The sequence below is a fragment of the Nicotiana sylvestris genome, chromosome 11 (assembly GCF_000393655.2).
Source record: "Nicotiana sylvestris chromosome 11, ASM39365v2, whole genome shotgun sequence".
Lineage (NCBI taxonomy): Eukaryota > Viridiplantae > Streptophyta > Magnoliopsida > Solanales > Solanaceae > Nicotiana > Nicotiana sylvestris.
In genome coordinates, this window is record NC_091067.1 from 131,254,824 (window position 1) to 131,269,737 (window position 14,914).

Sequence of the window (14,914 nt, forward strand, 5' to 3'; positions counted from 1 at the left end):
AAAAAGCCTCAAGAGCTTTATTGACCTGTTCAGCAATTAGTTTTTTCAAAGCTTCATCGATAGCTTCAACATTATCAAATTGAGTGCTTTCATTTGCATTAGATCCATCAGGAGTGCCTATCGAGACCGCCGAGGAGAGCTTTGTGGAGAAGGGACCGAGGTGTGATTATCTTGTAGATTTCCCTGAAGTTGTTGGTTTCCTTGAATGTTTTCATTATTGTTAGACATGGTTGATGCAACAAGGAAAGTTAAACTAAAAAAATAGATTATTAGATTCCAGGTAACGGAACCAATTTGTTTAACCAAAAAGTGGAATTTTGGTTAAACCTTTAATTTAGAAGAACTCGGGTTACTGATAATCAAAAAATGTATAAGAGAAAGTAATTTGGCTAGCAATAAGATAATTAGAAGAAGATAAAGTAAACCAATGTATTCAGATAGTCTTTCGTGTCTTTACAATTGACCCATCCTTTTCCTTTCATAGCTATCTTGGAAATATGCATTTTGCCTTTGTCATAATAAAGCCATTATAGACAATTAAAGACATTAAATGTTGCGTTACATAATCATTGTATTTTAATACAGATTCTCTAACGTTTTTAGTATTTAATGCTCATTAAATACTGTATTTGTACTCTCTTGTGTTGTCAGATTCATTCTCCTTGATTCTTGGACTTAAATAGGTACGGGCGTTGAATCTTTTGAATATCCGCTCGTGCCTCCTCTTATGCCTCTGCTCGTATCTGTTGCAACTCGTGCCTCTTTGCCAATCATAACTCTTTGACCAGTCTACGTGTCATGACACGTCATCTTCCAATCACTTTAATATGTAAACTCAATTTTTCCCAATACAGATAGTCCCCCCACTTGCCATTTATTCATCAATTGAATATTTGGGAAGTGGAATTCATTAAAACGGGAATTTGTTTCACCATTAAAGATGTTTAAGATAAACGATAGTATGTGATCGAGGTCCATGAGGTTGTCATGGCACATAAAGTGTGATATAAAGAGAATAGGTTAAGAAAACCCAAGTACCCGTTGAGTCACAGAAAGTCCTCTAGTGTAAATTAAGTATCACAGGAAGGCACTTCTTTTGGCATGACTCCAACGATGGCTTGTAAACAAACGAACAATGCTAAAACATGATATTATTCCTAGTAAATACATAAAGCTTATGTTCATTGTCTTTTATAATGTAAACTCTTACTCATTGCACTGGTGCTTGATTCTTATTGACTGTATGTGGATGATGCTAGTTCATAACGTGATCGGGGGTAAACGACTATAGGTCACTTTGAAGGATATTCTAATTATCCTAAAAGACTCTTCAGATATTGTATTTATATATGTAACTATGGTGACGTTGTACATGCATTTACCACCGAGTTATGGCCAGTCGGGCAGTTACCACCGGTTGGGCAGTTATACGTTTACCACCAAGCTAAGGCCGGTCGGGCAGTCATGCATTTACTACCATGCTACGGCCGGTCGGGTAGTTACCACTAATCAGTTGGTCAGTCATGCATCATACAATATGGATAATAGAGATAGTCTCAAGGATTTATATATATAATATGTATGCATATACGGTGGCACTTCTGAGATTCGGGTTAATTTTTATATGTATTCAATTAATGTTGACTTATTATTATGTTTCAGTTCTGCCTTACATACTCAGTACATTATTCGTACTGACGTCATTTTGTTGGGGACGCTGCATTCATGCCTGCATGTATAGATAATCAGTTTGACGAACCCTCATAATAGATGAGATTGGCATTCAGCAAAAGATCGGTAAGACTCTACTTCATTTGGAGTGCAGCCAAGTCTATGAGTTATCTTTTTAGCGTTTTGCTACAGACTTATAGGTAGGTCGGTACCCTGTCCTATTTGATGTCAAATAATAGAGGCTTTGTAGATAGAGGTTCAGTTTGTACAGTATGTCAGAGGCCTTAACGGCCTATATGTATTCATGTCTTAAGAACGATAGTTTATTGAAACAGTGTTGCCCACTTACAATTTTACATTACGAGTTATGGACATGTTGGCTCATGATAGTCACAAAAGGAATGAATGAGTTACAGAGTGGTTCATTCAGGCTTGTGTGTCACCGGGTGCCAACCACACCTCCCAAGGTTAGGGCGTGACTATTGCTTCAGTGCCTGCATATGACCAAAACCATTTTGGATTTCCAAATGCCCAGTCTATGTGACTGTATATCCTATCCTCATCCCCTCTCTTATTACTCCATGAAAAATGCATCCATTTCTTGTTTATCAAACCTACTCCAATGTCAGTTATGCATTGCTTGAAATCAACCACTTCATTTTGGTGAACTGGTACCCCATTTATTATGTCCTTTACTGACAAGACACTACTAAAATCCCCTATGATCAGCCAAGGACCTTTAGTTAGTGCATTGATATCCCTCAATTGATCCCAAAGAGGTTTTCTATCAGCTATAGTATGTATCCCATACACAATAGTTAAATAACTCTAAAATTCAGAGTTTCTATCCTGTATATGGTAGTGGATGAGTTGTGATGATAGCTGCAACACATCTAGATTTACTACTAATCATTTCCAGCACAGCCAAATTCTACCATTAGGAGCCTTAGAATAGTTATCAAGAAATTTCCAATCTCTACCTATCTTCTTCTATATACTCTTTGCTCTCCCTTGTTTAACTTTAGTCTCCAAACATCCAACCAAATCAATTTTATTAGTTACTAGGAAGTCTTTAAACCCCCTCTGTTTAAAGGACTTGTTTAATCCTCTAATATTCCATGTGCTGAAAATCATATTGGTGGAATGGTTGTTGGAGTATGCCCTTTGGTAAGTCCCTGTATCTGGTTATGCTCATTGCATTCATCCCTATCAGGAGGCTCACTTTCCTGAGTCCTCAGTGTTGCATATTTATTTCTTCTTGTCAGCTCCTCATAGTCTATTGGTGGTTGTTCTTTTGTACCTAATTTACCATGGTAAACCATAGCCTATTTGCCTCTACCTCCAATCTGAATTTGAATCTCCTGTTTTTCCTCTTATGGATTCTTCTTCTCATTTGGTTCCTTATCAGTAACAGTTGATTCATTTTCTTCATTTGTAGAAGCCTTAGTCTTCCTCACCCATTTCTGCTTTCTACCCTTATTCATCTGCATTTGCCTCCCTTTCTGATTTTCCAATTTACATTCCCCATTAGAATGACCAAATTGGTTGCACTCTTGGCATAGTTTTGGCTTCCATTCATATTCCACACTTTACACCCTTATCTTACCATCGGGATGCTCTATATTCAGATCATCTGGTAATGGTTGTGTTATATCCATTTCTATCAACACACGAGCATAGGAAATTCTTTCACACTATGTTGTTAGTCTGTCAGTGCATATAGGTTTTCCCAAACAACTTGCAATCAGCATTGTATAGGTAGGCCTGGAAATGTGACCCATAGTGGAATCATACGCATAGGGTCTTTATCAAATTCAAACTCTGGCTCCCAATTCTTCAGCACCTATTGTTAAAAGTATATGGTCCTTTTGTCATAATCTGCATTTTGTCCTCAACTGGATCAAATCTAAAAATGAAGTAACCATCATCATGTAACAATACCGTAGGAGTAGTAAGTAAATTCCATACCCCGTAAGCAAACTTCAGCATCTCTTTTAAGGCTAGATTTCCTCCCATGACGTACCCAATGAGTGTTGATTCCCATTTTTGGCATTGCAACTCGATTTCTTTCTGGTTTAGCTTCACAACTTTAACTCCATCCCTTACCTCTGGCGGATAGAAATTGAGTTGTATCCCTTTATGCACTGTTCTATTGCCTTTGACCACATCTGCCATAGTTCTCTTCTCTTCTCCAGAACCAGTAGAATAGGTCAATTTCCTTGCTGTCGTAGCCATAGTGTTCTCAGATACTTCTTTAGTTTTAGTTTCCTTAGGCGGTGGGGCTTACATGATTGTCGGTGCACTCCCCATCCCTGGCATTTATTGAAGCAATTGTACCAAAGCTAGATGTTGTATGATTCCTGATTCAGGTGTGACCATTCGATTAGAAGTTTCCTGACTATTGTCCTTCATTTGCAATTACTGCGAATTAGGTTTCCGATTAGTTTTCCGGTGAGTCATCATTATTGGTGCACATTAGCTATCCTTGCTAAAAATGCACCGAGAGAAAACTGCCTTCAGATCAATGTATTTAAAATAATTTCGTTTTTATTTACAGTAATTTCAAAACACCCAATTGTGTTGGAGCTTTATCCTAAAAATCTATACTGGCGTCTTATGGTTATACCACTTAGAATCATATATATATATTGGAGAAAAATTACTCCCCCAGCCTGAGAGACGGCTAGTGCTACAGGAAGTATGTCTGCCTGAGTGACACTCTCCATAAGGCCCACTAGACGGACCAGAGCATCCTGGAGTACCGGGGTAGCGATGAAACCCTCTGGAACCTGAGCTGGGCCTGCTGGAATAGTCTGTGCCGGAACCTCATCATCAAACTCAACCTGAGGCTCCACCGTTGGTGCTGCTGCTCTAGGTGAAGCCCTGCCCCTTCCTCGGCCTCTAGCACGGCCTCTACATCGTCCTCTGCCCCTCGTAGGAGCTTCCGCTAGGGGCTCGGCCTGTTGATCAGCTGATGAAGCGGTACGTGTTCTCGCCATCTACAAAAGAATAGAGTAGAAGTTCAATTAGCATTGAGAAAGCAAATCACATGACGAAGAAGAATAAATGTGAAGATATTCCTAAACTCTGTAGCCTCTAGGGGATAAGCACAAACATCTCCATATCGATCCCTCAGACTCTACCTAGCTTGTTCGTGAATTGTGAGACCTATGCAACCTAGAGCTCTGATAACAATTTGTCACGACCCGGATTTCCCACCATCGGGATCGTGATGGCGCCTACTCTTGAAAGCTAGGCAAGCCAATAGATACAATTCTAACACATTTATTATTAACCCAAAACAGTAAAGATGATGATAACTACATCTAAACAGATAATAGGTGCGGAAGTTTCATAACAGCTCAAAGTTCTAAAACAAGACTACCCCAATGATCTGGTGTCACAATTTCATGAACATCTAAGAATTTCTACAAACACTGGTTTAAAAGAAATACAATTGTTCTTGAAATGAAAAGAGACAGGAAATTTAAAATAGAAAGAAGGGGACTCCAAGGTCTGCGAACACCGGCAGATCTACCTCGGGTCTCCTGTGGACTGAAGGCAGCCACCCAAGCTCTACTCACGAGGTCCGTCACCGAAATCTGCACAAAAAGTGCAGAGAGCAGTATCAGTATAACCGACCCCATGTACTGGTAAGTGCCGAACCTAACCTCGACGAAGTAGTGACGAGGCTAGGACACGACAAATAATATAAACATGTGCAGTTAAACTATATACTAACAGAATAATAACAACAACAACAACAACAACAACAATAATAATAATAATAATAATAATAATAATAATAATAATAATAATAATAGAAGCTAAATAGAAATTAACGGAAAGGAGGCAACATGCTATGGGATACCAGAATAAGAAATCACAGTAGTAACGGAAATTAAACAATTAGTGCACTTGAACCGATAACAGCAAATAATCACAACAAATAGAAAATGCACGGCATCACCCTTCGTGCTTTTACTCTCAATCCTCACCATGCAACCAATAATAGAAATGTGCACGGTATCACCCTTCGTGCTTTATCACTCTTTCTCACCATATAAATAATAGAAATGTGCACGGCATCACCCTTCGTGCTTTATCTCTCTTCCTCACCATATGCATCAATATAAATGTAAATGTATACGACATCACCCTTCGTGATTTATCACTCTTCCTCACTATATGCATAAGTATAAATGTGCACGGCATCAACCTTCGTGCTTTATCACTCTTCCTCACCATAACAACAATAGAGACAAAAACAACCCGACAAGGGCATCACAATCAAACAACTATGTTTCATCATTTAATTTCACAATAGAAATCTCAAGTTGAGTCAATACTCACCCAATATCCAAATCAGGAACAACATAGTAAAACGTGTTAACATGATCAATAACTAGCCTAAGCAGGAAATATACATATAAAGAAACACAACTGTCACAAGTATAGAACTCACTCATATGTTATGGCCCGACAACAACGTATAGATACTCTTCACCACACCTATACATCGTACTAAACAACTATCAAGTAGCAAATAGGGCAAAAAATACCTAATCCCTCAAGATAAGGTTAGCCACAATACTTACCTCGATTCCACAGCCACAATTAAACTTCAACTACCGCTTTACCTCTCGGTTCCACTTTCAATCTACTTGTATCTAGTCATAATTAACTTAATAACAACAATAAATGCTAGAAAAATCAATTTCAATGCTTAACTTTAGGTTTTTCAACATTTTCCCCAAAAAGTCCAAACCCGACCCCGGGCCCGCTTGGTCAAAACTCGAAGTTCGGACCAAAACCCGATTACCCATTCACCCCTGAGTTCGAATATATAATTGATTATGGAATCTGACCTTAATTTGAGATCTAAATTCCCAATTTATAAAAATCCCTAATTCTACTCAAACTCCCAATTTTTACCATAGAAATCTTAGATTATGGTTAGAAATTCATGAAATGTGATGGGAAAGTGAAAGAAAGTGGGTTAGAATCACTTAACAAAGTTTTGGGGAAGATTTGGTCTTGGGAGAATTGCCTCTAGGGTTTTAGGATTTGAGAAATGTAAAGAATGGGTGAAAATCCCGTCTAAGTTGGGTTTTACACAGTTGCAGGTATCGCATTTGCGATTAAATGTTGGCAAATGCGAACTCGCAAATGCGAAGCTTGGCCTGGCTTGCTGCCTTCGCAAATGCGAACAAATGTTCGCAATTGCGGCTACTGTGCATGTCGCATTTGCGACCATGAACTTCACAAATGTAAAGGTCCTTTGCCCAGTCTAATCATCGCAAATGCGATGATTCTTCGCAATTGTGGTGCTTGCATTTGCGAGCCAGACTTCGCAATTGCGAAATCTGCATATCTGACATACCAGCAATTTCCTTAAGGTTCCAAAACGCTCTGTGGCCTATCCAAAACTCACCCGAGCCCTCGGGGCTCTAAACCAAACATGCACAAAAACATCATACAGACTTGTTCGTGCGATCAAATCGCCAAAATAACATCTTAAACAACGAATCTAACACCAAAACTCATAAAATTTTCAAGATAGTTCAAACTTCCTATTTTCTCAACCAAAGGTCCGAATCACGTCAAATTACTTCCGTTTCTCACCAAATTTTATAGATAAGGTTTAAATATTATAGCGGACCTATACCGGGATCTAAAACCGCAATACAGGACCGATACCATCAAGTTCAAACATTATTCAACTTCTAAAAATTCTTATATTTTCCAGTAAATAATATTCTTCAAAAATTCATTTTTCGGGCTAGGGACCTCGGAATCCGATTCTGGGCATACGCCCAGGTCCCATATTTTACTACAGACCCTCTGGGACCGTTGGAACACGGGTCCGGGTCCGTTTACCTAAAACGTTGACCGAAGTCAACAAAAATCATCTTTTAAGCCAAAATTCATTATTTCTTAAAACTTTTCACGTAAGGCTTTTCGGATATACGCCCGGACTGTGTGCAAATTGAGGAGAGACAAAAGGAGGTTTTTAAGGCTTTGGAACACAGATTTGACTTCTAAAATAAGAGAAGACCTTTTGAGCATCACATTCTCCACCTTTAAAATAAACATTCGTAAAAGTACCTGAGTCGGTGAAAAGATGGGGATATCGGCTCCACATATCGGACTCGGACTCCCAGGTAGCTGCCTCAATAGGCTGACCTCTCCACTGCACACGAGCTGAAGGATAACTCTTCATTTCAACTGTCGAATCTGCCGGTCTAGAATAGCCACCGGCTCCTCCTTGTAGGTCAAATACTTGTCCAACTGGGCAGTGCTGAAGTCTAACACGTGGCATGGATCACTGTGATACTTCAGAAGCATGGACACATGAAACACTGAATGCACAGCTGATAAATCTAACGGCAATGCAATTCGATAAGCCACCTCTCCCACTCGATCAAGGATCTCAAAAGGCCCGATGAACCTAGGGCTTAGCTTGCCCTTCTTCTCTAATCTCATCACGCCCTTCATGGGCGACACCCGAAGCAACACTCGCCCTCCGACCATGAATGCCACATCACAAACCTTACGATCTTCATAACTTCTTTGCCTGGACTGAGCTGTACGAAACCTATCCTGAATAATCTTAACCTTATCCAAGGAATGCTGTACAAAATCCATACCCAACAACCGAGCCTCTCCTGGCTCAAACCACCCGACCGGAGACCGATACCATCTACCATATAATGCCTCACAGGCGGCCATGTGGATGCTCGACTGATAACTATTGTTGTAGGCAAACTCCACTAACGGCAAGAACTGATCCCAAGAACCTCCAAAGTCAATAACACATGTTCGGAGCATATCCTCCAAAATCTAAATAGTACGCTCGGACTTCTCATCCGTCTGAGGATGAAACGTTATGCTCAACTCGACCCCCGTACCCAACTCACGCTGTACTACCCTCCAGAAATGCGAGGTAAACTGCGTACCTCAGTTAGAAAATATAGACACAGGCACACCATGAAGACGAACGATCTCCCGGATATATATCTCAGCCAACCGCTCCGAAGAATAGAAAACCGCCGCAAGAATGAAATGCGCTGAATTGGTCAGCCTATCCACAATAACCCACACTGCATCGAACTTCCTCTAAGTCTGTGGGAGTCCAACAATGAAGTCCATAGTGATACGCTCCAATTTCCACTCAGGAATCTCAATATTCTGAAGCAAACCACCAGGTCTCTGATACTCGTACTTTACCTGCTGACAATTCAAACACTGAGCTACATATGCAACAATATCCTTCTTCATCTTCCACCACCAATAATACTGCCACAAGTATTGATACATCTTAGCGGCGCTTGGATGAATAGAATACCGGGAACTATGGGCCTCCTCTAGAATCAACTCATAAAATCCATCCACATTAGGTACACAAACTCGACCATGCATCCTCAAAACTCTATCATCTCTAATTGTAACCTATTTCGCACCTCCGTGCCACACTATGTCTCTAAGGACAAGCAAATGAGGATCATCATATTGCTGATCTCTGAAACGCTCAAATAACGAAGAACGAGCGACTGTGCAAGCTGGAACACAGTTAGGCTTAAAAACATCCAACCTCACGAACTGATTGGCTAAAGCCTAAACATCCAAAGCAAGCGGTCTTTCACCGATCGGAATATACACAAGGCTTCCCATACTGGCTGACTTCCTACTCAAAGCATCGGCCACTACATTGACCTTCCTAGGATGATACAAGATGGTGATATCATAGTCTTTCAATAGATCCAACCACCTCCTCTGCCTCAAATTTAGTTCCTTCTGCTTGAACAAGTATTGCAAACACTTGTGATTCGTGAACACCTCACATGACACGCCATATAAATAATGCCTCCAAATCTTCAGCGCGTGAACAATGGCTGCTAGCTCCAAATCATGAACTGGATAATTCTTCTCGTGGATCTTCAACTGTCGCGATGCATATACAATAACCTTGCCATTCTGCATCAACACCGCACCAAGTCCAATACGAGATGCATCATAATATACTCTATATGGCCCTGAACCTGTGGGCAATACCAACATCGGCGCCGTAGTCAAAGCTGTCTTGAGCTTCTGAAAGCTCACCTCACACTCGTCCGACCACCTGAACTGGGCACCCTTCTGGTTCAACCTGGTCATCGGGGCTGCAATAGATAAAAACCCCTCCACAAACTGACGGTAATAACCCACCAAACCCAAGAAACTCTGGATCTCTATAGCTGATGTGGGTCTAGGCCAGTCCTTGACTGCCTCAATATTCTTAGGATCCACCTGAATACCCTATGTTGATACGACGTTACCTAGGAATGCTACTAAACTCAACCAAAACTCACATTTCAAAAATTTAGCATACAACTGGCTGTCTCTTAGAGTCTGAAGAACAACTCGAATATGTTGCTCGATGCTCCTCTCGGCTGCGATAGTAGATCAAGATATCATTAATGAAAACAATCACAAAGGAATCCAGATAGGGCTTGAACACTCGGTTCATCAAATCCATGAATGTTGCTGGGGCATTTGTCAACCCAAATGACATTACTAGAAACTCATAATGCCCGTAAAGAGTGCAAAAAGTTGTCTTAGGGACATCAGATGCCCTAATCCTCAACTGATGGTAGCTAGACCTCAAATCAATCTTCGAAAACACCCTGGCACCCTGAAGTTGATCAAATAAATCATCAATCTTCGGCAATGGATACTTGTTCTTGATAGTGACCTTGTTCAGCTGCCAATAATCTATACACATCCTCATCGATCCATCTTTCTTCTTAACAAACAAAACCGGCGCACCCCAGGGAGAGACACTAGGTCTGATAAAGCCCTTATCAAGCAAGTCTTGCAATTGTTCCTTCAATTCCTTCAACTCTGCCATGTGGTACGACGGAATAGAAATGGGTTGAGTGTCCGGAGCCAAATCAATGCAAAAGTCAATATCCCTATCAGGTGGTATCCCCGGCAGGTCTGCAGAAAATACCTCTAGAAACTCACGAACAACTGGCACAGAATCCATAGAAGGAACCTCAGCACTAGAATCACGAACATAAGCCAAATAAGCCAAACACCCATTCTCGACCATACGCTGAACCTTCATATAAGAGATAACCCTCCTGGTGGAATGACTAGGAGTCCCTCTCCACTATAATCGAGGCAACCTGGGCAATGCTAAGGTCACGGTCTTGGCGTGACAATCCAATATGGCATGATAAGGTGACAACTAATCCATCACCAACATAATATCGAAGTCAACCATATCGAGGAGTGGGAGGTCTACACTAGTCTTAAGACCCCTAATAACAACCACGCACAAATGATAGACACGATCTACAATAATGGAATCACTCACCGGTTTGGACACATAAATGGGAGCACTCAAAGAATTACGAGGCACGACCAAATATGAAGCAAAATAAGAAGACACATAGGAGTATGTAGACCCTAGATCAAACAGAACTGAAGCATCTCTACTACAAACCAAAACAGTACCTGTGATAACTGCATCGGAGGACTCAGCCTCAGGCCTAGCTAGGAAAGCATAACATCGGGGTTGGGCCCCACCACTCTAAACTACATCCCTGGTACGGCCTCCTGTTGGCTGGCCTCTACCTCTAGCATCTTGACCTCCACCTCTAATACCTCGACCTCCGCCTCTAGATGCATTTCCCCTACCTCTAGTCGGCTGAGCAAGTGATGGAACACCCCGTGCTGGAACCATGGCACGAGAATCCTGATGTTGAGAATTGCTCGAGGCTCGAGAGAAAAATCTAGCAATGTGCCTCGTATCGCCATAAGTATAACAAGACTTCGGCTGCTGAGATTGCTCACCCTGAAACTGACCCTGACAGCCTGAGTAACCACCCTGAAAACTCTGGAGCGGAGGTGCACTGATAGGAGCTAGTGGTTCACTATAGGATAGCTTATCAGAATACTGCGTATGAGAACCACGGCCACCTGGAGCACCGTGAGAATCCTGAAGTGCTGAATGAAGCGGCCTGGAAGGATGGCCCCAACCAAAAGAATCCCTGCCTCCAGACGAGGCACCACTGAATCTACCAAAATGATGAGGCCTCTTGTAAGACCTCTGATTGCTCCCTTGAGCTAGAACCATCTCAACCCGCCTGGCCACATTGGCTGCATCCTGAAAAGAAAACTCGCTCCCTATCTCCTTAACCATCTGCAATCTAATAGGCTGAATGAGTCCCTCAATAAACCTCCTCACCCTCTCTCTCTCTCTCTCTCTCTCTCTATCAGTGGGGAGTATCAGAAAAGCATGACGAGCCAAATCAATAAACCTTGTCTCGTACTGGGTAACAGTCATAGAACCCTGCTGAAGATGCTCGAACCGCCAATGGTACTCCTCTCTCTAGGTGACGGGAAGGAACTTCTCGAGAAATAGCTGCGGAAACCGGTCCCAAGTGAGAGCTGGTGACCCAGCTAGTCTGTCCAAACAATAATCCCTCCACCATTTTTTGGTGGAACCTGACAGATGAAAAGCAACAAAGTCGACCCTATTGGTCTCCACTATCACCATGTTTCGTAGAACCTCATGACAGCTATCCAAATAGTCCTAGGGATCCTCTGAAGATGTATCACCATAGGTAGTAGTGAAAAGCTTGGTGAACCTGTCCAATCTCCACAAAGCATCAGAAGACATAGTTGATCCATCGCCGGCCTGAGCTACAACACCCAGTAGAACTACCCTGACTGGCTGAGCTACTGGGGTCTGAAACTGGGAAGCCATATGCTCCGGAGTGCGAGTAGCGGGATTTTGTGCTCCTCCCCCAGTCTGAGAGACGGCTGGTGCTACAGGAAGTATGCATGCCTGAGTGACACTCTCCACAAGGCCCACTAGACGGACCAGAGCATCCTAGAATACCGGGGTAGCGATGAACCCCTCTGGAACCTGAGTTGGGCCCACTGGAATGGTCTGGGCCGGAACCTCATCATCAAACTCTACCTAAGGCTCCGCCGCTGGTGCTGCTACTCTAGGCTAAACCCTGCCTTGGCCTCTAGCACAGCCTCGTCCTCTGCCCTTCGTAGGAGCTGCCGCTTGGGGCTCGGGCTGCTGATTAGCTGATGAAACGGTACGTGTTCTCGCCATCTAAGAAAGAACATAGTAAAAGTTCAACTAGAATTAAGAAAGAAAATCGTATGACAGAGAAGAATAGATGTGAAGTTATTCCTAAATTCTGTAGCGTTTGGGGGATAAGCACAAACGTCTCCGTACTGATCCCTCAGACTCTACCTAGCTTGTTCGTGAATTGTGAGACCTAGGCAACCTAGAGCTCTGATAACAACTTGGCACGACCCAGATTTCCCACCGTCGGGATCGTGATGGCGCCTACTCTTGAAAGCTAGGAAATCCAACACATACAGTTCTAACACATTTATTATTAACCCTAAACAATAAAGATGATGATAACTACAACTAAACAGATAATAGGTGCGGAAGTTTCATAACAGCTCAAAGTTCTAAAACAAGACTACCCTAATGATCTGGTGTCACAATTTCACGAACATCTAAGAATTTCTACAAACACTGGTTTAAAAGAAATACAATTGTTCTCGAAATGAAAAGATACAGGAAATTTAAAACAGAAGGAAGGGAACTCCAGGGTTTGCAAACACCGACAGATCTACCTCGGGTCTCCTGTAGACTGAAGGCAGCCATCCAAACTCTACTCACGAGGTCTGTCACCTAAATCTATACAAAAAGTGCAGAGTGCAGTATTAGTACAACCGACCCCATGTATTGGTAAGTGCCGAACCTAACCTCGGCAAAGTAGTGACGAGGCTAGGACACGACAAACAATATAAACCTGTGCAGTTAAACTATATACTAACAGAATAATAATAATAATAATAATAATAATAATAATAATAATAATAATAATAATAATAATATAAGCTAAACATAAATTAACGGGAATGGGCCAACATGCTAAGGGGTTATAGAATAAGAAACATATTAGTAACGGAAATTAAACAATTAGTGCACTTGAACCGATACCAGCAAATAATCACAGCAAACAGAAAATACACGGCATCACCCTTCGTTCTTTTACTCTCAATCCTCAACATTCAACCAATAATAGAAATGTGCACTGCATCACCCTTCGTACTTTATTACTCTTCCTCGCCATATGAATAATAGAAATGTGCACGACATCACCCTTCGTGCTTTATCTCTCTTCCTCACCATATGCATCAATATAAATGTAAATGTGCACGGCATCACCATTCATGCTATATCACTCTTCCTTACCATAGCAACAACAGAGACAACAACAACCCGGCAAGGGCATCACAATCAAACAACTATATTTCATCATTTAATTTTACAATAGAAATCTCAACTTGAGTTAATACTCATGTGATGACCCAAAAGGTCATCACTCATTTTGAAAGTAAATTTTGTGTTCTGAGGCCTTAAAACCTCTTTTTGTCTTACCTCGATTTGCGTACACAGTTCGGGCGCATTTCTGGAAAGCTTTTATGTGAAACTAAGTAAAATAAGGCAATTGGCTTTTAAAATTAATTAAAGTTGACTTTAGTCAACATTCTTGGTAAATGGATCTGGACTCGTGATCTGACAGTCTTGTAGAGCCCGTAGTAAAATATAGGACTTGGGCGTATGCCCGGAATCGAATTCTAAGGTCCCAAGCCCGAGAAATAAATTTTTGAAAGAAATTGTTGAACTAAAATTATAAGAGTTTTTGTAAATAAAAAGAGGTTTGAAATTGATGGTATCGGGCCTATATTTTGGTTCCAGAGCTCGGTACATGTCTTATATAATAATTAAGTTGAATCTGTGAAGTTTGGTAAGAATCGGAGTTCGTTTAGTATAAGTCGGACCCTTATTTGAGAAAATAGTAATTTTGATGTTCTTGAGTGATTTCATGAATTTGAGATTTAATTCATAGTTGTTGATGTTATTTTGATGATTTGATTGCACGAGCAAGTCGTATGATGTTTTTGGACTTGCATGCATGTTTGGTTTGGAGCCCTGAGGGCTCGGGTAAGTTTTGGATAGGCCACGGAGTGAAATTGGACTTAGGAGCAATTGATGGTATCTGGTATTTCTGCCCAGACCTCTAATCTCGCAATTTCGAGATCAGGCTTTGCAATTGCGATGGGACAGGCTTGGTAAATGCGACCCCAGTGTCGCAAATGCGAACCAAGCCTAGGCAGGCCCTTTTCGCAAATGCGAACACTTGGTGGGAATTGC